The sequence below is a fragment of the Lampris incognitus genome, chromosome 2, assembly GCF_029633865.1.
Source record: "Lampris incognitus isolate fLamInc1 chromosome 2, fLamInc1.hap2, whole genome shotgun sequence".
In the NCBI taxonomy this organism is placed as follows: Eukaryota; Metazoa; Chordata; class Actinopteri; order Lampriformes; family Lampridae; genus Lampris; species Lampris incognitus.
Window position 1 is genome coordinate 30,541,997 of NC_079212.1, and position 24,377 is coordinate 30,566,373.

Consider the following 24,377-nt stretch of genomic DNA (forward strand, 5'->3'; position numbering starts at 1 on the left):
CCCTCGATCCTGACTAGTCTCCCAGTTCCTGCCGCTGAAAAACATCCCCACAGCATGATGCTGCCACCACCATGCTTCACTGTAGGGATGGTATTAGCAAGCTGATGAGAGGTGCCTGGTTTCCTCCAGACGTGACGTTTGGCATTCAGGCCAAAGAGTTGCATCTTGGTTTCATCAGACCAGAGAATCTTGTTTCTCATGGTCTGAGAGTCCTTTAGGTGCTTTATGGCAAACTCCAAGTGGGCTGTCATGTGCCTTTTACTGAACAGAGGCTTCCATCTGACCACTCTACCTTAAAGGCCTGATTGGTGGAGTGCTGCAGAGATGGTTGTCCTTCTGGAAGGTTCTCCCATTTCCACAAAGGAATGCTGGAGCTCTGTCAGAGTGACCATCGGGTTCTTGGTCACCTCCCTGACCAAGGCTTTTCTCCCCCGATTGCTCAATTTGGCTGGGCGGCCAGCTCTAGGAAGAGTCCTGGTGGATCCAAACTTCTTCCATTTATGAATGATGGAGACCACTGTGCTCTTCGGGACCTTCAAAGCTGTAGAAAATGTTTTGTACCCTTCCCCAGATCTGTGCCTCGATACAATCCTGTCTCGGAGGTCCACAGACAATTCCTTTGACTTCATGGCTTGGTTTCTGCTCTGACCTGCACTGTCAACAGTGGGACCTTATATAGACAGGTGTGTGCCTTTCCAAATCATGTCCAATCAATTGAATTTACTAGAGGTGGACTCCAATCAAGATGTAGAAACATCTCAAGGATGATCAGTGGAAACAGGATGAACCTGAGCTCAATTTTGAGTGTCATAGCAAAGGGTGTGAATACTTATGTACATGCAATATTTCAGTTTTTTATTTTTAATACATTTGCAAAAATTTCTAGAAAACCCTTTTCACTTTGTCATTATGGGGTATTGTATGTAGATTGATGAGAAAAAAAAGGAATTTAATCCATTTTGGAGTAAGGCTGTAACATAACAAAATGTGGGGAAAGTGAAGGGGTGTGAATACTTTCCGGATGCGCTGTAAATGAACATACTTTTCAGAAGGTCGACATTTTTGTATTATAAATCCTTTTTTTGATTGGTCTTATGTAATATTCTAATATTTTGAGATACTGGATTTTCTATTTTCATGAGCTGTAAGCCTTAATCATCAAAATTAAAACAAAAAAGGCTTGACATATTTCACTTTGTATAATGAATCTAGAATATATGAAAGTTTAACTTTTTGAATTAAATTATGGAAAATAATGAACTTATCCACAATATTCTAATTTTTTGAGATGCACCTATACAGCTGTACTTCATCAGCTGTCATCACCAAACTCAAGGCAGCGATGGCTCAACATGGCATCGTTGAGTCTGTCATCAGTGACAATTGACCATGCTACAGTTCAGGTGAGTTTCAGCACTTCGCCGAGACATGGGGTTTCACTCACACCACCACAAGCCCCCATTACCCACAGAACAACGGCCTCACAGAAAAGACTGTCGAGACAGCCAAATGCATACTGGACAAAGCCAGAGCCGAGAACAGAGACCCCTACCTGAGTCTACTGGAATATCGCAACACACCTGTAGACAACCTGAAATCACCAGCACAGCTTCTAATGAGTTGGAGACTGTGTTCGATCCTGCCAGCAATGGCAAAACAACTGCAACCACAGGTCACATGCTAGCAGACCATACGTGAGAGGAGAGAGGTATGCCAACACCGCCAACAGGAATACTATAACAGATCTGCCAGACCTCTGCCCCACCTGCTCGTAGGTGCACCAATTCGTTTCTGGCAGGAAGATGGATCCTGGAAACCCGCAATGGTAACACACCCTGCAGACCGATAGAAGTTACCACATCAAAACCAAAGAAGGACAGACCTATCGACGCAACTGCCAACACCTCCGCAAAAACGAAGATGCAAGTGCAACGGAAACCCAGCAGACGGAGTCCAGCACCAGCAACACACAGATTCATCAGCAGGAACCTGCTGAACCCCCAGACCTGGACAGTCAGCCAAACGGACAGCAGCTTGGATATACCACACGATCAGGTCACACTATCAAACCAAGACAAGTTCTTGATTTGTGAGCATTTGTAAAGGGTGTAGGCGGATTGCTGCCCTATGAAAAAAGGAAAAAGAAAAAAAATGTGACTGCACTTACCTGTAATGTTTTGTACTTAGTTGTTCATATTCATGTGAATGCACTTACCTGTAATGTTATTGCACTTACCTGTTCATATTCCTGTGAATGCACTAACGTGTAGTGATCCTACTTGTTCATGCTTTGTCTTTCTTATCTGTCATCACAGAGTTATTGCACCTTGATGACTTGATGAGATCTTGTACCTCCCGTCTACTGTATGTTCATACAGGGCACGTCGTTCCTCTGTTGAAGTTATAACAGAGACATTTTCCATTTGTTGCGCAGGTTCAAGCTACCAGCATTGCATCGACCAAATAATATATGTGATGTGGAATTCATGTTGTTTCAGCTTAATATTCTACAATAAGCATATGTTGTGGTGACAAAGGCATTGTTCTGTATTTCAAAAACGTTACACCAATAGGATTGTTCTGGTAGTGTGTAAGGCAGCACTTTTCAGAAAAAGGGAGATGTAACATTCTGATATGCTATTCGGCATAACCTTTGTACCTTAAAGCTTGCCATAGACTCGTGACAGGCAAGATTGGAGATTGGAGCAGTGATGTATGTGATCCAAGATGGTGGAATGAATAAACACACAGTGCTGAGCCAGAATATGCATTTATAATTTTATTATGTTTATAATTGTTCCACACGGCAAATACTACTACATTTATCATTTTTCATTTATGTCAAAATGCAAAAAGTTTAACATCATTTTAAAAACACATTTAAAAAAATAAGAGGGATGTCTACTTAATTTTCATCTTCTGAATCAGGGTTTGTATGCATATGAAAGGTTATATGAATGGTCATGACATACATATGGTGTACACTGCAGAAAAAAATAAATTGATGTAGCTTTCTTAAAAAATATGATCTTTTAAGAAAAGAAAAAAATAGTTGCATTGTAAGAATTAGATCATTTTCAAGATTTTTTTTCCTTTCTAATTTTTGATAGAATGGCTGAAATAAGGAGAAAGTGGAAGACAAGTAGTCTTTATCCATGCTCAATAATCCAGGTAAGAAAGACAATTGTAACTCTAGTTAATGGTTACTGTAATTTGCATATGAAGCTGATCGTTGGTTTCGGTTGTTATGCCTCTATTGGGTGGGGATACCTGCAGTCAGTTGAGACTGAAGAGGTCATTTAGATGAGTGATGCAACGTTTCTCTCAATAAACATGTCCACATGGACGAATTCAACTTTCTGTAGAAGACACATGTAAAAGGAACCAATTTGGATGTGAACCCATGGTCCCATCAAGCTGGAGCCAACATGATATTCCTAAGTTAAGTCCACTGAGAGATAAATCTTTTTAAATTGCAATAGTTGTGGTAAACCTTAAGATACTGATTAATTGTTTATACTGGGTTCCAGTCCTTCAACAAGTTATTTGAAGGGTTGGCACCTCATTACAAGAAGATCTGTCAGCTTCATAGTAGCTTCATAGCAGTCTCTGCAGCCCCTCCCCCCATCCGTTTGTCTGTCTGTCTATATATTCTTTCAGGACAAGTATGGTTCCGATGTCTTTTATCTTAGATTGAATTGACCAAGAGTAAATATTAAAGGCTAAATGCATTTATGGATTAATTTTGAAATAAAAAATGGAAGATCTCCAGGGTGAAGTCTTTTTTTTTTAAATTTTCTGCATTATAACGATTAACATCCAAGACTAATTAAATATAATATAGAAAATGGTGACCTTAGTTCTAGTATCCCAGAGACATTGGGCTACTCTGTGTTGACCTTCTGTTTACATGTAGGCTTGTAGGCCCATACCACTACAACTACTAGGCTACTACTACTAGGCTACTAACACATACACTTTCAACGGTTGTGCTGCAAATGGGGAGAGTGCAGAGAACTACTACGGCAAGAAAAACGGTTGATTTACCTGTCACCTCGCAATCAGGTAGATCAGGTTCACTTGCGAAGTGAACGTTATTGGAGGGCAGTGACTGAGCACAGCCACAGGGACAAAACAACAAGTGAATACAAGAGAACCGGTAGGTTGTTTTTTTTTTTTTTTAAATCTTGGTTGTATAATGTTGACAGATCCTAACATAACCTAGGTTATGTGTTGTCCAATGCTAAAAAGGAAGAAAAAATGTCAACAAAACATGATTCGTCATGTTATCGGTTACATATTGGTAACGTTAGTTAAGCTAATTCTATCAGTCAGGGGCCTTCCCCATTAGGTGAACTGGAGCAGACTGTAAATGGAGATGCATGCAGCATCACCCATGAGGGTAATTGTAGGGTTCCACTACTCACGCAATGAAATAAGAAGAATAAGAAGAAGTTGATGGTGGCCTCTTGATCCACTCATTCTTATCTGTCATTGGGAAGATCAAGTCATATGGAGACCTTGCCAGAAATCTTCTCTTCTATGTCTGTGCCAGCCAAGAGAATGAGATCTACGTTTTGTTTGATACTTACTAACCCATGTCCCTGAAGGAGAGTGAAAGAAAACTACGTGGAGCAGATGACCGTCCATTCATCATTACTGATCCAGAGCAAGCACCCAGACAGAGTTATCAGAAGTTATTACAGAGCAGGATTTTCAAAGATCAGTTAGCAAAGTTTCTTTTGAAAGAATGGCAAAAAGACCAGTATGGACCAATCCTAGCCAGGAAGACACTCGTAGTATCCCATGGTGGCAACTGTGCCCGTCTTGCCTTCAATGCACTTGATTTCAAGATGACAGTTGAACATCCAGCCTATCTCCAGGGTAATCATGAGGAAGCTGATTCTCTTCCTTGCATTTCATGCAGCCAACACCATGGGAAATGTAGTTGTCAGAACCGCTGATCCTGATGTCATTGTTATTCTCCTTAGAATGCTAGGAAGGCACCTGGAAAGTCACGGACCCATCATACAATCACATCATTATGGAATGTGGATCTGGAAATAACCGTCAACATATTGATGTCAGCCATATTGCCACCATCCTGGAATCAACAAAGAGGGGACTAGCTGCAGCAATGCCTGGTCTTAATGCATTTACAGGCTGCGGCTTCACCACAGCATTCCATACAAAAGGTAAAGTGAAGGCACTCAAAGTTCTTCAGAAAGACACTAACGGAACACTCATTCAGTTCTTCAGGAAACTGTCTTCCAAAGATGAACAAGATCAAAGTAAAGCAGAAGAGTTAATCTGTGCCTTGTATGGGATGAAAGGAGATGTTAAGAATGTCAATGAGGCAAGATCCACAGGTTTGCGGATCTCACCTCATTGACATTCTTAACATCTCCCTTCATCCCATACTGGAAAAATGAATCAGATATATGGCAACAGGTATCCTTGAGGTAGATACTATTCCTATTAACAATTATGCAAATCTAATATTTCAGTTGGTGTGTTTCTGGGTGGGATTAGTCAATTAATGTTCACTAGTTTAACTGAGTACATTTGGGATGGTAAACTGACAAATCTTTCATATACGTAAATATGCTTGGTTTCCTTGTGTATGGTATAGCTTTTTCACTGTTTGTGTGTTTTCTAATTTCAGGATAATCCAGTGTTCAGCGTAAAAAAGGTTGACTGTGCTCTCACCTTGTGCAAAGACTGCGCAACAAATTACAACTGTGGATCTCGCTTCATTGACATTCTTAATATCTCCCTTCATCCCATACTGGAAAAATGAATCAGATAAATGGCAACAGGTATCCCTGAGGTAGAAACTATTCCTATTAACAATTATGCAAATGCAATATTTCAATAGGTGTGTTTCTGGGTGGGATTAGTCAATTAATGTTCTCTAGTTTAACTGAGTACATTTGGGATGGTAAACTGACAAATCTTTCATATAAATATGCTTGGTTTCCTTGTGTATGGTATAGCTTTTTCACTGTGTGTGTTTTCTTATTTCAGGATAACCCAGTGTTCAGCGTAAAGAAGGTTGACTGTGCTCTACTTCAAACTTGTGCAAAGACTGTGCACAACAAATTACAACGGGCCCAATTCATTAGCATTTTATGGAGAAATGCTGATTCACCACATCCAGGACAAGATTTGGATTCTGGTAACTATGGGTGGAAGAACAAGAGTGGATACTATGTTCCTGACTGGTTCTTGGGACCTGCCGTCCCAGACAATCTTTTCCAGGAAGGGGAACTAGAGGATGACCGTATTAGTCCATGGGCCAGAGCCCAAAATTTCCTATTTCGGTTCACTCAAGGTGGCAAAACTTACTTATAATTTTTGAAAGGATCCATGTCTGTAGATGATATTTTGGTATGATAACCATTCCTGAGTGGCAGCTGTATCACAGTTATCAGCTCATGAAGTTAACCACCCCCTAAAGTAAATTGCATTTTGGACGCTGGTGCATATCCTGGTTTAGCCTCATGGTCAGGACATTTTTCAATGTTCTATAATATTGTCTTTGGTATCATTTTAAAGGGGACCTTCTTAGCTTTCATTCAAGCCCTGTTGTGGATATTTCTCACAAATATAGAGGTCACTTGAGCTCTTCAACCCGTCAATAACACACATCTTTCTGCAATGTTCGCCTAAACTATATACTTTCTTTTAGCCCTGTGGCATCTAGGAATATCAGGGACACAAAACACAAAAACTGGAATACTCACAGGACTGTAAAGATTCAGGAAATGTATAATATACCCGTACTATTTCATTGTGTGAGGTGATTGTGAACCTTAAATTAGAAGGGCATAATTACTAAGAAACTAACTAGACCAAAGCCAGTTAGTCCATGGGTCAGACCAGATATCGATATCACCCAAGGTGACACAACTTCACTGGTGCCATTTTATTTGGTACACTAACAGAAGTAAAATAATACATGATAACCTTTCCAAATGAGCAGCTATTTCATTTTTCTTTCAGGAAACCTGTTTCTGTGCCTCTCACGATTGTGTATTTGCCCAGATTTTTACAAATATAGCATTTCAACACCCCTGGTACTGATTAGCCTAGCTTAAACTCTGGGACAGTTCTTAGTTGGCCAACAACCAAGGATAACCAGTACTGTGTACTTCCATTCATTGTGCTAAGCTAGGCTAACGTGCAGCCAGATAGCTTTCTACTAAACACATATAGAGGAAACTGGTATCTATCTTCTTGTCTCACTCTGGAGAAGATTGTAAGCTAATTTCCCATAATGTTAGCATGTTCTTTTAATGTATATGTTAATATGATTAGTTAAAGTGGCTACGAGGAACTTTCATCTTGTGTTGATTTTAGCGGCCTCATGTGGACAAAATACAGCTGTTGCATAGCAACTAGGTAATGTATCTATTTGTGGCTATGTAAGATAAATAATGGTAATATGACGCTGGTGAAGCAAAGTAAACTTTGTTTTAGTAGTGTTCATACACCTAAGTTACATGTATTTGTTTGTATGTGGCAGGTGAAAACTGACTGAATATGGCCACTGGTGAACAAGCAAGTTTTTACCCAATACCAAAGCGCCCACGGGTGGAGTGCATTATCCACTGTTCTGATGATACAGATAAGCTGGTTTCACTACAAAGTGTCGACTCATGGAGAACTCTGCTCAGGGCAGCTCAGATACGAAATCATGCACCAGTTTTGAAACTGGCAAAAGACATTCCTGAGGGACAGATTCCCGCAATCTACTACCACAGAAAGTGTCGCAGTATCTTCACTATGAAGCAAATTCTTGATGGCATCCTTGCAAAAGAAAAGAAAAGTTGTGTCTCTGCTGAAGAGAAACAATCTAAGAGAGTAGCTCGACATGCTCCAAGTACATCTAGGACTTATGATGCAGAGTGCATATTTTGTCAGAAAAACAGCAAATATTCCAAGACACAGAATACGAGAGAAGTACTGGTGCAGTGTCGAGAACTGCGAGCTGATGCAAAGATCAGGAGTGCAGCCACAAAGAAAAGGGACAGCAGAATCCTTGCCATTGTGAGTAGAGACCTTGTAGCAGCTGAAGGGCACTACCACAGGTCATGCTATAGACTTTACACCAAAGAAGAGGTTTCCAAAGGAGAGGTTGCCAGCAATGAAGATAATGATGCTGCAGCCCAGTATGAAGCTGCTGTGAATAAGGCATACAATGAGCTGTTCCTCTTCATCAAGATGGAGCTTTTTGGCAATCCTCAAGTGATGACAATGACTGATCTCTCTTCTAGACTGGTAGCTTCAATGAAGTCCCAAGGCATTGCCCAAGTCAAGGAATCAACCAAGAAGCACATAAGGTGAAACCTGGAGAGTGAGTTTGCTGGAGCCTTGCAGATATTCCCTGATGAGAAAGGAAAATTCCTCCTCTATCCCGATAACTTGTCCATGAGGGAACTTGCCAAAGAAAATCAGTCTCTCAAAAGGGAGCTGCAGACCCTGAAAAGTGTCAGTGCACAAGATGTTATAGCCAAAGCAGCCATCAAATTGAGAGCAGACATTAAAAGTCAAGATGTTCCTCAAACCTGGCCGCCTGAAGTCAAACCAGAAGCAGAATGTCCTACCATTCCAGAGTCGCTCATTATCTTCCTGTACTCTCTACTCACAGGCTCAAATGATCCTGATCATGCATCCCAGAGAGTGCAGTGCCTTCTGCAGTCATTTGGCCATGACATAGTATATGCAGTGACATGTGGAAATACCAAGCCTTCCAAGCACATTGTTCTGCCATTCAGTGTCAAATCGTTGACAGGAAATGTAGAGTTGATAAACATCCTCAACCGACTTGGTCACAGTGTGTCCTATTCACAGATGGAAGAGATCAACACTTCCCTGTGTCTCCAGAAACTCTCATCATCAGGGAGTGGCATTGCCCTTCCAGCTAACATCCATCCTGGCATATTCACAACTTTAGCCTGGGACAATATCGACCGTCTTGAAGAAACTGTCAGTGGTGAGGGAACATCTCACAGAGTCAATGGGATTGCTGTGCAAGCAAAGCCAGTCAACCCACTTCCTGTCCAACCCATGCCCACAGTTCCCAAAACAAAGAAGAGAAGCATTGATGGACCCCCACCAATGTTACCAACTTACAATGCTGGACAACGGGTAGGGCCACCCAAAGCAAAAAGTCAGATGCCGATACTGCAGCCAATACTAAGCTTGCCAGAGAGAAAAACCTTCTTTGGGTCCTAGCACGCATGTCACAACAAGAAGAACAGTCAGTCAGCAGCTGGACAGGCTTCAACATCCTGACTCGAGGAGAGATGACGGTCATCCCCGACAATATAGGCTATCTGCCTACCATCAATGCTGCAGCGACACAAATGTCTACTGTCAACGAGGTGCTTAACCAGTCACTGAGCATCATGCAGTGCTTAGGCCTGAGGAAGATTGTCTGTGTCTTTGACCAAGCCCTATATGCGAAGGCTGTCGAGATCACATGGAAACACCATGACAAGTTCCATGATATCATCGTTAGGCTTGGGGTATTCCACACCATCTGCACACTGCTGGCCATAATAGGAAAGCGTTTCCAAGATGCTGGACTCAAAGACCTCTGCATTGAGTCTGGCATGATTGCAGAAGGCTCAATTGCTGGTGTTATGGATGGCCGCAAGTACAACAGGGCAGTGCGACTACACAAGCTCCTGTATGAGGCTCTCATGCGACTGACCTTGAATGGTTTCCTGTCCTGGTTGGAAGAAACTCACAGGAATGACATGGTTCACCTGAATGAGACACTGAAGACCACTGACAGCCTTGGGAAAGAAGTCTCACAACATGCTTTGAAGGAGGTCCTCGAGAACAGCTCTTGTACACGCATCATGGATCTATTTGAAGTCTACCGTGAGTTCCTTAGAGGTGGAAACGGCAGCCTCTCGAACTTCTGGATGTCCTATTTGGACATGGTTGAAATCTTGTTGGGGCTCATCCGAGCATCCAGAGAGGGAGACTGGATGCTACACTTGGCTAGCATTCGAGCAATGATCCCATGGTGCTTTGCTTATGACAGGATGAATTATGCACGCTACCTCCCCTACTACTACGCCCAGATGTCTGAGCTGCCCATCACACACCCAGATGTGTACAAAGAATTCATGGAAGGAGGCTTCTCAGTCCAATGGGCTCCACCAATCCCTTTGGCCGAATCCCTGTTGACCAAGCTATAGAAGAAACGGTGAACAAAGACACCCAAACAGCTGGAGGGACAAAGGGATTCAGCTTGAAGCCAGGAGCTGTATTCAAATATTATCTCACAGCTGAGTATAGAAGCATGTACCTCAGACAGCTGAGAGACCTGACAGGTCAAGGCAGGTGCAAATGGTCTCATCCAGATCTACAGAGTCCAAGGATCAAGAGAGATGAAGCAGATGTCCAGTCTCTCATGGACCTTATGGAGAATAACTGGCTCAATCCTATGTCCCCTGATGAGATTGATTTGGTTAGCCTCTCCACTGGCAACATGGCTCCACCTGATGTGACCATAGATCTCTTGAGAGCTCTTGAGAAAGGAGAAGAGGCCTACCAAGCATTCCAGCAAACAAGGTTAGATGCAGACCCACCACCTGTGAAATTCCACGACAAGATGACCAAGCAAAGTCTGAAAACATTCTCCAATGTCAGCACAAAACCAGCTCATGGAAAGAAAGCACAGGATGTGGTTCTGAAGGCAGATAGAAACCTTTTCAGTCACATGATCGTGGTGGCTGAAAGCAGGAAGGTGAATCTGAAGGATGTCCTTGCCTACCCATTGGGCCCACTACCATGGGCACTGGCAAATGCTGATGGGTCCTTACGAAAAACAAACAAGGCTGCACTTGCCAGAGAGCTTGAAAAGAATGTATCTCCTGCAGAAGACATCCCAATCCCATCTACTTCCATCATTGATGGGATGAGCCTGGTCCAAAAAATGAATGGCAACAACAAAACCTTTGCACAGGTGGCAGAGTCAGCCTTGACCCAGGTCCTCCATGAGGGAACACAGAGTGGGAGGATTGATGTTGTTTTTGATGTCTATCACCAGACTTCGATCAAAGATGCTGAACGACTGAACCGCGGTGGAGACATCACTCTCCAGTACAAGAATCTTGCAGGGGGACACCACGTCCAGCAGTGGAGAAAATTTCTGTGCAGTTCCTCCAACAAGACCAGTCTCATCAAGTTTCTGGTGGAAGAGTGGAAACTCCCACGATACAGAGCTATGCTGCATGGCAAGGTGTTGTACATGACCTTCAGAACTGGACTTTGAACTTGGGGAGTCAGATGATGAGAGAAACGAGCAGTTTGATGAATGACAGTGTGATGATTCTGATGGTATTACTGTGGTAGTAGTCTATTGATGCACAGGATGTTGATTCTGGACTTGGTTACCCAGAGCTTGATAACAATAATGTAACCATATTCACATATACCCATTACCCTACCCATTACCATTACATATACCCACTAATGATATGGGATTACATGTATCATTGACTAAGTATATGTAAATGTCAATGTTGTTTAAAATATTAAAATAGTTCATTACCTCACTATGGTATTCCTTTTTATCATGTATTTTGATTGTGTATTTAAACAAATGTATAGAGACCAGTTTGTGACCTAACTGGCTTTGGTCTAGTTCTCATTTAAGGCTCACAATCACCTCACACAATGAAATAGTATGGGTATATTATACATTTCCTGAATCTTTACAGTCCTGTGAGTATTTCAGTTTTTGTGTTTTGTGTCCCTGATATTCCTAGATGCCACAGGGCTAAAAGAAAGTATATAGTTTAGGCGAACATTGCAGAAAGATGTGTGTTATTGACGGGTTGAAGAGCTCAAGTGACCTCTATATTTGTGAGAAATATCCACAACAGGGCTTGAATGAAAGCTAAGAAGGTCCCCTTTAAAATGATACCAAAGACAATATTATAGAACATTGAAAAATGTCCTGACCATGAGGCTAAACCAGGATATGCACCAGCGTCTAAAATGCAATTTAGTTTAGCGGGTGGTTAACTTCATGAGCTGATAACTGTGATACAGCTGCCACTCAGGAATGGTTATCATACCAAAATATCATCTACAGACATGGATCCTTTCAAAAATTATAAGTAAGTTTTGCCACCTTGAGTGTACCGAAATATCGTCTGGCCCATGGACTAACCAGGTAACCACTTCAATAAGTGCGAAACCGAGGGTAAACAGCCGCATTATTATCGCGCTGGTTCACTGATCCTACCAGGTAACCACTTTAATAAGTGCGAAACCGATGGTAAACAGCCGCGTTTCATTGCGCTGGTTCACTGATCCTATCAGGTAACCACTTTAATAAGTGCGAAACCGAGGGTAAACAGCCGCGTTTCATTGCGCTGGTTCACTGATCCTATCAGGTAACCACTTTAATAAGTGCGAAACCGAGGGTAAACAGCCGCATTATTATCGCGCTGGTTCACTGATCCTACCAGGTAACCACTTCAATAAGTGCGAAACCGAGGGTAAACAGCCACATTATTATCGCGCTGGTTCACTGATCCTACCAGGTAACCACTTCAATAAGTGCGAAACCGAGGGTAAACAGCCGCATTATTATCGCGCTGGTTCACTGATCCTACCAGGTAACCACTTTAGTAAGTGCCTCTTTATTTCGATAGTAAAAATATGGATAGATAAAAAGTAAGGGGTTCACAACATTACATTACATTACATTATAGTCATTTAGCCGATGCTTTTATCCAAAGCGACTTACAATAAGTGCATTTAACGTAGGACATCAGGAGAACTACTAGTCATCAGAGATCATAAGTGCATCTAAACAAGCATTTAAGAGCAAAACCAGTGCTTAAGTAAAAGTGCAAGAAAGAGTTTTTTTCTTTTAATGAGTGAATACAGTAAGTGCTAAGAACAAGTAACAGGGTAGTAGTTAATGAAGAGGTGAGTTTTCAACCTGCGCCGAAAGATGGGCAGCGACTCCGCTGTCCTGACATCAGTGGGGAGTTCATTCCACCACCGTGGGCCAGGACAGAAAAGAGCCGTGACCGGGTCGATCGGCAGCAGGGGCCTCTGAGCGACGGGGCAACCAGGCATCCTGAGGCAGCAGAGCGAAGTGGTCAGGCAGGGGTGTGGGGCTTGACCATGGCCTGGAGATAGGAAGGAGCTGTTCCTTTCACTGCCCTGTAGGCTAGCACCAGAGTCTTAAACTGGATGCGAGCAGCTACTGGGAGCCAGTGTAGGGACATGAGAAGGGGAGTTGTGTGGGAGAACTTAGGATAGTTGAACACCAGACGAGCTGCAGCTTTCTGAACAAGCTCCAGAGGTCTGATGGCCGACGCCGGGGCACCAGCAAGGAGGGAGTTGCTGTAGTCCAGCCGGGAGATGACAAGAGCCTGGATAAGCACCTGTGCCGTCTCGTTGGTGAGGAATGGGTGAATCCTCCTGATGTTATAGAGGAGAAATCTGCAGGCGCGAGCAACCGATGCAACGTTTTCAGCAAACGACAGTTGGTTATCCAGGATCACACCCAGATTCCTCACAACATCCCACTTTAGCTCTGTGGGTGTGAGGGTTTTTTTTTGGAAGCATCAATCGCTTCAGTTAAATGCTGCTCGAAATACAAAAAATACTTGTATAAATACAAATACAAATACAACAAATATATTTTATTTTGGATTACTCGTGACTCTTCACAAGTAATGTGGGAGAGTGAGCTGCTGCACCCCTTGCAAAGAAAGCAGTCTGTTAATACATTGTTTTGTCTCTGTTTTAATTTTGCATTAACACAATTGTGTAGCTGTGTAGACCATTAGAATCAGATTGTTCATAGTTTTATTTGTATTGTGTTTGCTTTGTTTACGATATGAGAATATTTTGAGTGTTGCTATTAACTTTGCCTAGATACCAATATGCAAATCTTTTCTTACCTTTGACTTTGTAAATCTGAGGGTCCCGCACCCATCCATTGGTGTTTCCATGAACTTCAACCAGTTTATAATTTATAAACTGCTCTAAAGGGTAAGCACAAAGTCCAAGTACAAGATAGTATGAAAAGATATTGGGAACGGTAAAAGATGGCGACGCATCTTGGTCACTGGTCCACTCTTTGATTTCAAATGGATCCAAACCATTTATTTATCCTATTTCTTTCCATGTAGCATGGCTTTGCCTCTTTTGTTAGCTTATCTCAGTAGAGAACCTTATCTTTTGCTCTTACTCTGTACATTTCTCGTTTGTTCTTCTGCTGGCTTTTTACTGCGGAGCATGGATCTAAGCAGACAACTGTGGTCAACATTATGGGAGGAATACCCAGCGTGCAATGTGGCTATGATGTTGATTCACTTTCTCTATACACACTTTGTTATAGCAAACATACGTGCATTTGTGAAATCCTGTTGATGTGGGTTCATGGCACTCTCACCCCTTTCAATGATGCACACAAAGAAAAGCTACTTGAGTGTTAACAGCTCCTTGTGGAGAATCTTCAGCACTGCTAAACAGATGTGAGTGTGTGAGTGAGTTACAAGCCCAAGTGCATGTGGTGCTTTCGCTTCTCGGAAAAAAAGAAAAGAAAAAAAACAAAAGGTTGCAAGTATACAAAAAAATATGACAAACATGAGAAAACAATTGTGTATGTGTGGATGCACAGCAAAATTGGTGATCATATTTCAGGCCCACATCTTCAGGCCAATCTTCCACATAAATTATGACAACATCCCGTTTACAATAAAGGGGATACAACCCATAAACGTGGCATAAAGGCATACAATGGTGCAAATATGCTGAATACACTTATGAACAATTAGTTAGATTTTTTTTCCTTGTCTCTTCAGTGTCTATTAAACAGGGCTATATACTTTTACTCCAAATAAAGATTTCCTGCACGCCACTACAAACATCTCACTCCTAAAGTTATCAGTTACCATAATTACTGTACTGTAATATTTTGAACATTTAGCTTAAAATCCATGGATCAATAAGGTCGGCTTAATTGATGCTGTTCAAACCTAAACTGTCATCCTCAAGCCTCTAATTGACATAAGCTATTCTTTCGTATGCAAAGAATTTCATCTGTTTTGTCAAAAACATTTTGTGCCTGCGAATGCATGTGTGTGTCTATGTGTGCACGTGTGTGTGCATGTGCGAGCGTCCATGTATGTGTGTGTCAGTTGTGTACATTCCGCTATAATCATTTGGATGAGGATGACCAGGGTCCAGGCGAAAAAAAAACGTTATTAAGTTTCTCATACTGTAGCCACCAGATGCCCTCCTGTCAATTGTCTGACAAATGATGATGTAACATATGTGTTTTGTTAGTGCGATGCTACATCAGAGTTGGGGCTGAGACAGAGGTAGGAAAATTCAAGCCCCAAAATGGCAGCAAAACCAGGATTCTCAGCCTGTCTGTGGTTAAAGTTTTATATGCAATGAATCCATCATTTTGGGATTTCATATAAAATAAAAGATTAAGTTGAAATATAGTGAAAACTCAGTTTCTGGCAAGTCAGTTATACACACTTTTAAACTTAACGTGTTGCCTTTTATGTTCATTTGTATGGTTATTTTCTTCTACTTTTTGTCAATTTAGCTCTATTCGCCTTTCTTCTGCAGCGTCAGCTTCCCTACCTGGATTGCGGATCATTAAAGTGCATCTAATCTTGGTATTAGTCATACAAACCCCAATTCCAATGAAGTTGGGATGTTGTGTAAAACATAAATAAAAACAGAATACTGTGGAGTTAGAAAACAACGAGACAGGAGACGTGAGAGTAGACGCAGTCGAGGTAGTTTACTAGCTCCAACTTAGCATGTCAAACATCTGACAACAACACTGAACAGATTGTGAACCGGAAGCAGAAGTCATTATCTGACCCCTCGCCTCTTCCCTTAAAGGTACACTGTCCTCTTAGGTGAATGTCTCTAGTTATATAGATGTGGGTCACCACAATACAATGATTTGCAAATCCTTTTCGACCTATATTCAATTGAATACACTACAAAGACAAGATATTTAATGTTCAAACTGATAAACTTTATTGTTTTTCGCAAATATTCACTCATTTTGAATTTGATGCCTGCAACACATTCCAAAAAAGCTGGGACGGGGGCATGTTCACCACTGTGTTACATCACCTTTCATTTTAACAACACTCAATAAGCGTTTGGGAACTGAGGACACTAGTTGTTGAAGCTTTGTAGGTGGAATTCTTTCCCATTCTTGCTTGATGTACGACTTAAGTTGCTCCACAGTCAAGGGTCTCCGTTGTCGTATTTTGCGCTTCATAATGTGCCACACATTTTCAATGGGAGACAGGTCTGGACTGCAGGCAGGCCAGTCTAGTACCCGCACTACGAGGTACCCACACTACTACGAAGCCACGCTGGTGTAACACGTGCAGAATGTGGCTTGGCATTGTCTTGCTGAAATAAGCAGGGACGTCCCTGAAAAAGACATCGCTTGGATGGCAGCATATGTTGCTCCAAAACCTGTATGTACCTTCAGCATTAATGGTGCCTTCACAGATGTGCAAGTTACCCATGCCATGGGCACTAACACCCCCCCCCCATACCATCACAGATGCTGGCTTTTGAACTTTGTGCTGATAACAATCTGGATGGTCCTTTTCCTCTTTAGTCCGTAGGACACGACGTCCATAATTTCCAAAAACAATTTGAAATGTGGACTCGTCAGACCACAGCACACTTTTCCACTTTGCGTCAGTCCATCTCAGATGAGCTCGGACCCAGAGAAGCCGGCGGCATTTCTGGGTGTTGTTGATATATGGCTTTCGCTTTGCATGGTAGAGTTTTAACTTGCACTTGTAGATGTAGCGACAAATTGTGTTAACTGACAATGGTTTTCCGAAGTGTTGCTGAGCCCACGTGGTAATATCCTTTACAGAATGATGTTTGTTTTTAATGAAGTGCTGCCTGAGGGGTCGAAGGTCATGGGCATTCAATGTTGGTTTTCGGCCTTGCCGCTTACGTGCAGAGATTTCTCCGGATTCTCTGAATCTGTCGATGATATTATGGATTGTAGATGATGAAATCCCTAAATTCCTTCCAGTTGTACATTGAGAAACGTTGTTCTTAAACTGTTGGACTCTTTGCTTACGCAGTTCTTCAAAAAGTGGTGACCCTCGCCTCATCCTTGCTTGTGAACGACTGAGCCTTTCGGGGATGCTCCTTTTATACCCAATCATGACACTCAACTGTTTCCAATTAACCTGTTCACCTGTGGAATGTTCCAAACAGGTGTTTTTTGAGCATTCTTCAACTTTCCCAGTCTTTTGTTTCCCCTGTTCCAGCTTTTCTGGAACATGTTGCAGGCATCAAATTCAAAATGAGTGAATATTTGCAAAAAACAATAAAGTTTATCAGTTTGAACACTAAATATCTTGTCTTTGTACTGTATTCAATTGAATATAGGTCGAAAAGGATTTGCAAATCATTGTATTCTGTTTTTATTCATGTTTTACACAACGTCCCAACTTCATTGGAATTGGGGTTTGTACATATCATGTGACATGGCCATCCCTTACCCCTTCTGTATCACAACAGGATGCCTCTTGCACTGGAATCTGTCTCATAATATCAATAGACTGCAGGCAGTCAATAGGAAGGTCTGCTCTGCTTTTCTCTGCCCTTTATGAAACTGGATGAGGAAAAAGCTCTAATCTCATATATGGGGCCTGCTGCCTGCATGCTTAGCTACAATGCCCTCAAAAACAAACAAACAAAAAAATATACTCCACAGTGGGAGTTTTAGTTAGTTTGCTTTGTTTTTTCAAGAATAAATTCTGAAAACTTTTTGTCCTATCTTTTGTAACCAAGGGTTGCCACCGCTTGTGTCCTTTGCACATTCATCGGGCTGGTTGAAAGAAGCATGTCTGTGTCTGTGAGGCACAAGCAGGGTAACATAAGCTATATTTAGTCTGTAGGCAAATCCAAATTATTTCTCAAATGTGATCTATAAGACTGACGTTTATTTGCAAGTGATGGATTCAGATTTGTGTGTTCAGGCATGATCAGTCTATGTGCATTGGTTGCAGTGGTATCCATGTGTCCGTTAACTGGAACCAAAACAGCAAGCTGAAGGCTATGAATGATCAATTTAAAAAAAAATCAGTTTCCAGTTTGCAAAAATAAGCTTCCATGTGGTTTTTGCTGTCCAGACTTGATAAAAACCATTCTGGCTCCAATCTGGATAGGCCAAAAATCAGATTAGAGCTGCTCGTCTGAAAATAGCCGAAGTCATGTGTCATCCATTGTTCACAATATGATGAGAAAACTACTGAATTTTAATACAACATAAAGCTCTCAAGGCTTTCACATCCCAGTGATTCATGTTGCTCAACTATTTACACGTCCTCACCAAATATATGGATCAATCAGTTCAAGAAGAAAACTTTTAATGGGAAAAGTTCAAAAAGAAAATCCATCAATAAAAGCTGCAGACTCAGTAGACCGCATTTACAAAGGTGATTATTTTTTATTTGGAAGAGGGGCATTGCCGCTGTTGCTGTCTGGCTCTATATGATATGAGAGTCCTTTTGGACTATGGCTTTCGGGATAAACAAATGAACGCTCTTACTTCATCCTTTTATATTGACAAGAGTACAAAGGGGAACATAATCTAAGCAAGACGGCTTAAATGCAAAGAAATATACTGGCTGTGATTTCTTTATTCAGCTACTCCTTTGAGCTCACTTGTTCTTTATTTCGGAGGACTTATTGTTACGTTTAATGTTGTCTTCAGTACTTCAAAGAAAGAACATAATATACCAGCAGGTGCATTTGGCATGCTTTCTTTCATCTTTGATGTTAGCTGCAAACAAGACATATTGTTTCGTCAGTGGCTGTCCTCCACACCGTCCTAAGCTGTTTTTGAAAGATGCAGTATGTGAATCGTTTGGTTTCCTATGGCATAACATGGCTAGTAGATAACGGTGTGGGTCGCTGAATGGTTGTGATTGAAAGAAAGTACACGCACACAGACACACACGTGTGTGTAATGACCATGGGTGACTAGACTCGCTAGCTCTTAGCTAATGGGTCGGACCCTTTAGTTGACTGGTTAGCGCAGTTGCCCGGGGTGCGGGCTATCCGGGTTCGATTCCCGGCCCGCCCCCTGAATTCACTACGTTGGTGTCAGAAGTGGGATGGTGAGACTGCGAGGCCATCGGAAACGCGTGCGCCCAGAGGCGTGAGGGAGCTGATATGCTGAAGCGCGGGGACGCGCTTCCGGAAGGAGGGGGGTAGTGTAACGACCACATATGCCTAGTCTCGCTAGCCCTTGGCTTATCGGTCAGATCCTTTGGTTGGCTGGTTAGCGCAGTCGCCCACGGGCCGGGCTATCCGGGTTCGATTCCCAGCTGCGTCCTGAATTTGCTACATTGGAAGCCTGTGATTGTTACACGTGCGCGTGTGTGCATACACACACATATTTTGACGATCAAAAAAACACAGAAGTCTGGAAGTCCAAGTGTTTGCTGTTTTTGTTCGAGGGACCCCCCTCATTGAGGCACCCAACGTTTTTTTATGTTGTGATTTGTTATTCACATGAATAGAGCTAGGCGTCTAGGTAGACACTACACATTGTACCTATACAATCTGTGAAATGGTTACGGAGAAACGGATATATCATAAAATGAACAGAAGCTACAACACTGCTGATGTTGCGGGTCCATTTCTGTGTCTTTGGAAAAGGTTCTTCAGTCATTATCGCCCCAGTTATTTGTCCTGCCCAATGCCTGAAAACTGTGAAAAGGTCTCATTTATTACCATGATGGTCTGCTCTTGAATCAGTAATTATGATCAGAGGACCACTGTGCCCCCTCCTTGTTCCCCAAGCTGATTTGCATGGTAATTACTATCAGCAGCCCAGCCAAACAAGTCATCACGGTTAAATTAGCAGGGTTATAATTTATTCGCCCTCCCCAAACATTGCTTTGAGGTTTTTTAGTTGGCCTCTGAAAGATTACTCTGTCAGATTAAGAGGTTTCTCCTTCATTGTTTCGTTAGCCTTTTTAAAAAATTTTTTTTTATAGATTTTCATAGCCTCCACTTGAGTCATTGTGCAACGAGAAGTAACAACAGCATTGAAACTTACACAGTAACCAAAACCTATTGTTGTACAATGATATGGGTATTGCAGTGGAATTATCAAATTATACTTCTGGACAAAACTATCAATTAAGGAAATGGGTAAACTGCATAAAATGAGATAGGTGCCAGATTAATTGTGGGTGTCTCAGAGAGCGACTGAACTTGAATCACCTTGCTTAGTTTTCCTCAAGATGAGGCATTATTTGCTTTATGAAATTGTGACAAGTTGAAGCTTCAGTATTTCCAAGACGTGAAAGTTTTGTATGTCACTTTGTCAGTACTGGGCTTGTCTCACTAAAATGGGAGTTAAAATGAACAACAAGTAAATATGACGCTTTGTAAATAGTCCTCTCTGGTCCAGATGTCTCACATACATATCTATGATGTGTACCACCTCTTATTAAACCAGATGTACAATACAAATTATTGTGCAATACAAATGTACAGTTGTAAATACACATACAACTGCTGTACACTGGTTACAAATTATTGTTGTGGTTGTAACATAGGTATACACTCACCAGCCACTTTATTAGGCACACCTGTCCAACTGCTCGTTAACGCAAATTTCTAGTCAGCCAATCACATGGCAGCAACCCAATGCATTTAGGCATGTAGACATGGTCAAGATGATCTGCTGCAGTTCAAACCGAGCATCAGAATGGGGAAGAAAGGTGATTTAAGTGACTTTGAACGTAGCATGGTTGTTGGTGCCAGACGGGCTGGTCTGAGTATTTCATAAACTGCTGATCTACTGGGATTTTCATGCACAACCATCTCTAGGGTTTACAGAGAATGGTCCAAAAAAGAGAAACTATCCAGTGAGCGGCAGTTCTGTGGGTGAAAATGCCTTGTCGATGCCAGAGGTCAGAGGAGAATGGCCAGACTGGTTCGAGCTGATAGAAAGGCAACAGTAACTCAAATAACCACTCATTACAACCGAGGTATGCAGAAGAGCATCTCTGAACGCACAACACGTCGAACCTTGAGGCAGATGGGCTACAGCAGCAGAAGACCACACCGGGTGCCACTCCTGTCAGCTAAGAACAGGAAACTGAGGCTACAATTCGCACAGGCTCACCAAAATTGGACAATAGAAGATTGGAAAAACGTTGCCTGGTCTGATGAGTCTCGATTTCTGCTGCGACATTCGGATGGTAGGGTCAGAATTTGGCGTCAACAACATGAAAGCATGGATCCATCCTGCCTTGTATCAACGGTTCAGGCTGGTGGTGGTGGTGTAATGGTGTGGGGGATATTTTCTTGGCACACTTTGGGCGCCTTAGTACCAATTGAGCATCGTGTCAACGCCACAGCCTACCTGAGTATTGTTGCTGACCATGTCCATCCCTTTATGACCACAGTGTTCCCATCTTCTGATGGCTACTTCCAGCAGGATAACACGCCATGTCATAAAGCTCGAATCATCTCAGACTGGTTTCTTGAACATGACAATGAGTTCACTGTACTCAAATGGCCTCCACAGTCACCAGATCTCAATCCAATAGAGCACCTTTGGGATGTGGTGAACCGGGAGATTCGCATCATGGATGTGCAGCCGACAAATCTGCAGCAACAGCGTGATGCTATCATGTCAATATGGACCAAACTCTCTGAGGAATGTTTCCAGTACCTTGTTGAATCTATGCCACGAAGGATTAAGGCAGTTCTGAAGGCAAAAGGGGGTCCAACCCAGTACTAGCAAGGTGTACCTAATAAAGTGGCCAGTGAGTGTATGTTATAGTATGCAGTTGTGAGGTGGCTGGTAGGTGAATATATAGTGTATACTTCTGGTATATAAGATAATATAGTGTAATATAGTGTGAGTATATAGCATTGTATATGGGCATGATGGGTTGTGGAGCAGTGGTATTGGTATATGGTATAGTGTATGGTCAATATAAGATATAAGCAATATGGTCTAATATATGGGAATAGGTTGTTGACTATTCAACCATAACGAAACTCTGTATAGTAGTGACATACCTGTTGTGCATGTATGCATGCCTCCAATGTGCTGTTGTTGTTCCATTTATTTCTTTTGTTTTTCTTTTTTGTCTTTGTTTTTTTTTCTCCCTTTCTTTTTTTTGTGTGTGAGTGATATCTGCAAGTGTTGGAAGCTGCTGTGAACCGGGGAGTTTAATTCCTGGTGTGCATAAGCACACTTGGCCAATAAAGCTGATTCTGATTCTGAAGCGTTGTTCTGGTCTTTTTACCGATAAAGGAATAAGACGTGCATGGAATGAACTTTTGTCATCGGATGATTATGTCTTAAACACAGACACACAGCCTGGTGTGACTGTAACATAAACATAACAATATTACAATGCATAGGCAGCTATGTGCAGCAAGACATATTTTGAGTTAATCAACTTTTTACTTGCCTTTAAAGGTGAGTCAAACAAATATATTGTTTATGGAATATCTTTCAGTCAGTGCAGAGGTTATCCCATCCATGAAATCTCAATGAAACAACCGTTTCTTTGAATGCAAACAGGCCAGGTCTATACAGTATGCAGTAAGAGGTGCTGCAGACAGAGGCTTTCTAACTGTAACAGACCTGTTATGACCAGTAGATGGAGACATCATACTGGTCTGAAGCCCCAGCAGCCCACTGGTCTGAAGCCAGGGGCTCTGAAGGAACTTCACTCCATTAGAGACAACTCATCATGAACTTCAACTGTGAGCTAGACTACGTGGGCCAAAATGACACACACGACAGAATGATTAATCACCTATAAACGATTACAAAACATTACATATTTATCTACAAAAACTAGGCCATTTGTTCAGATAAACATCTTCACTCCCTTTATGCTGTCTGAGACCTTTAACTAAAAAAAAAGAAGCTTCATTTATCAAACCTTGATACTAACAAAGAAAAGAGACATGAAAAGCCTGTGAAATGAAACAGAAAATAAAAGCCCAGCATGACAGGCACACAGAGGGGCACGGGCTTGTAATACAGAAAGTATGTTGATTTCATAACTCAAGTGGAATATTGGCCTTTTTAAAGTTTTTTGGGTTTTTTTGTTGTTGTTTTTGTTGTTTTTTTGTTTTAATCTGAATGGTATAAACTGAGTGAGAGGAAGTGCTCCGGCCTGGTCCGTTGTGGCGCCTTCAGTGTCCCTCTGCTGACCTGGACCTGATACGGTCCATCATCAGGCCTATGTGACACACTGCAGGGCTCACTGAGGCTTCACTCACAATACTATGTGTGCTGCAGCTACTGTGGATTGGTGATCTTTTCACTTCAGTAAAATGAGATTTTAAGACATTACATTATTAAATCATACTTTACTGATGCTATGAAAGCATGAAGAAGATGGGAGTTTATTACATAAATCATCAACTCCTTAGCTGTCACAAAATAGAAACTTAATGTTTAACATTAATCTTTACTATGAAGGTCCTAAATCACCATTATAATTACTACATGCGTAATTTGACTAAACTAAATCAGTGCTCAATTTAAGTCAGCATCCCTGTCATTTATTGATTTATTTATTTTGCTTTATATTCTCGCTACTTTGTTTATTTTTGATATTGTGCGCTTGGATTATGCGAGCTGTAATGATGCTTTAACTTCCCTCAGGCTCAATAAAGTATCTATCCATCCATCCATCCATCCATCTATCTAATCCATCTGTCTGGTGATGCAACCTGAATTAAATTCCGATAATCACATTTTGTTCCTTTCATGTGAAGCGTTCTCCTCGGTGTTGTTGCCTAGTCAACTAACGGTAACAAAACAGCAACACAAAATATGTTTGACTTTTTTTCCGACTTTGGGCTGTTGTAAAAATCTGCGGGATCTCCAGAGATGTCAAGTCATTTAGTGTCATTTACAGTCTTAGAAAACAGTTTGCTCTGAAAATTCTTAGAAATTCTGCCAGCTCTGGTTTGATATAATCCCGTTTGTCTCTGATGCACATTCCCTTATTTCACGAGTTCCCTAGAAACACGTGTGGCTCTGAGAACCAAATTAGATTTAGCTTGTTTGCTCAAGAACATACTTGATCTGAAAAGTAAGTAATTTATAACAAGCTGATGTGCATTATAAAGAAGGAAAAGAATCCCAGTTTTTATATATACATATATATGCAGTTATTATTAAAGATGTTAGTATTCAAGATAAGATTTAAAGAATCATTACGATATTATTTCACCAAGTGAAAATATCTGACGAGTTTTTATCGAAGCACAACTATCCAGTCTGTCAGTTCTCATCCATGTCCGAGGCG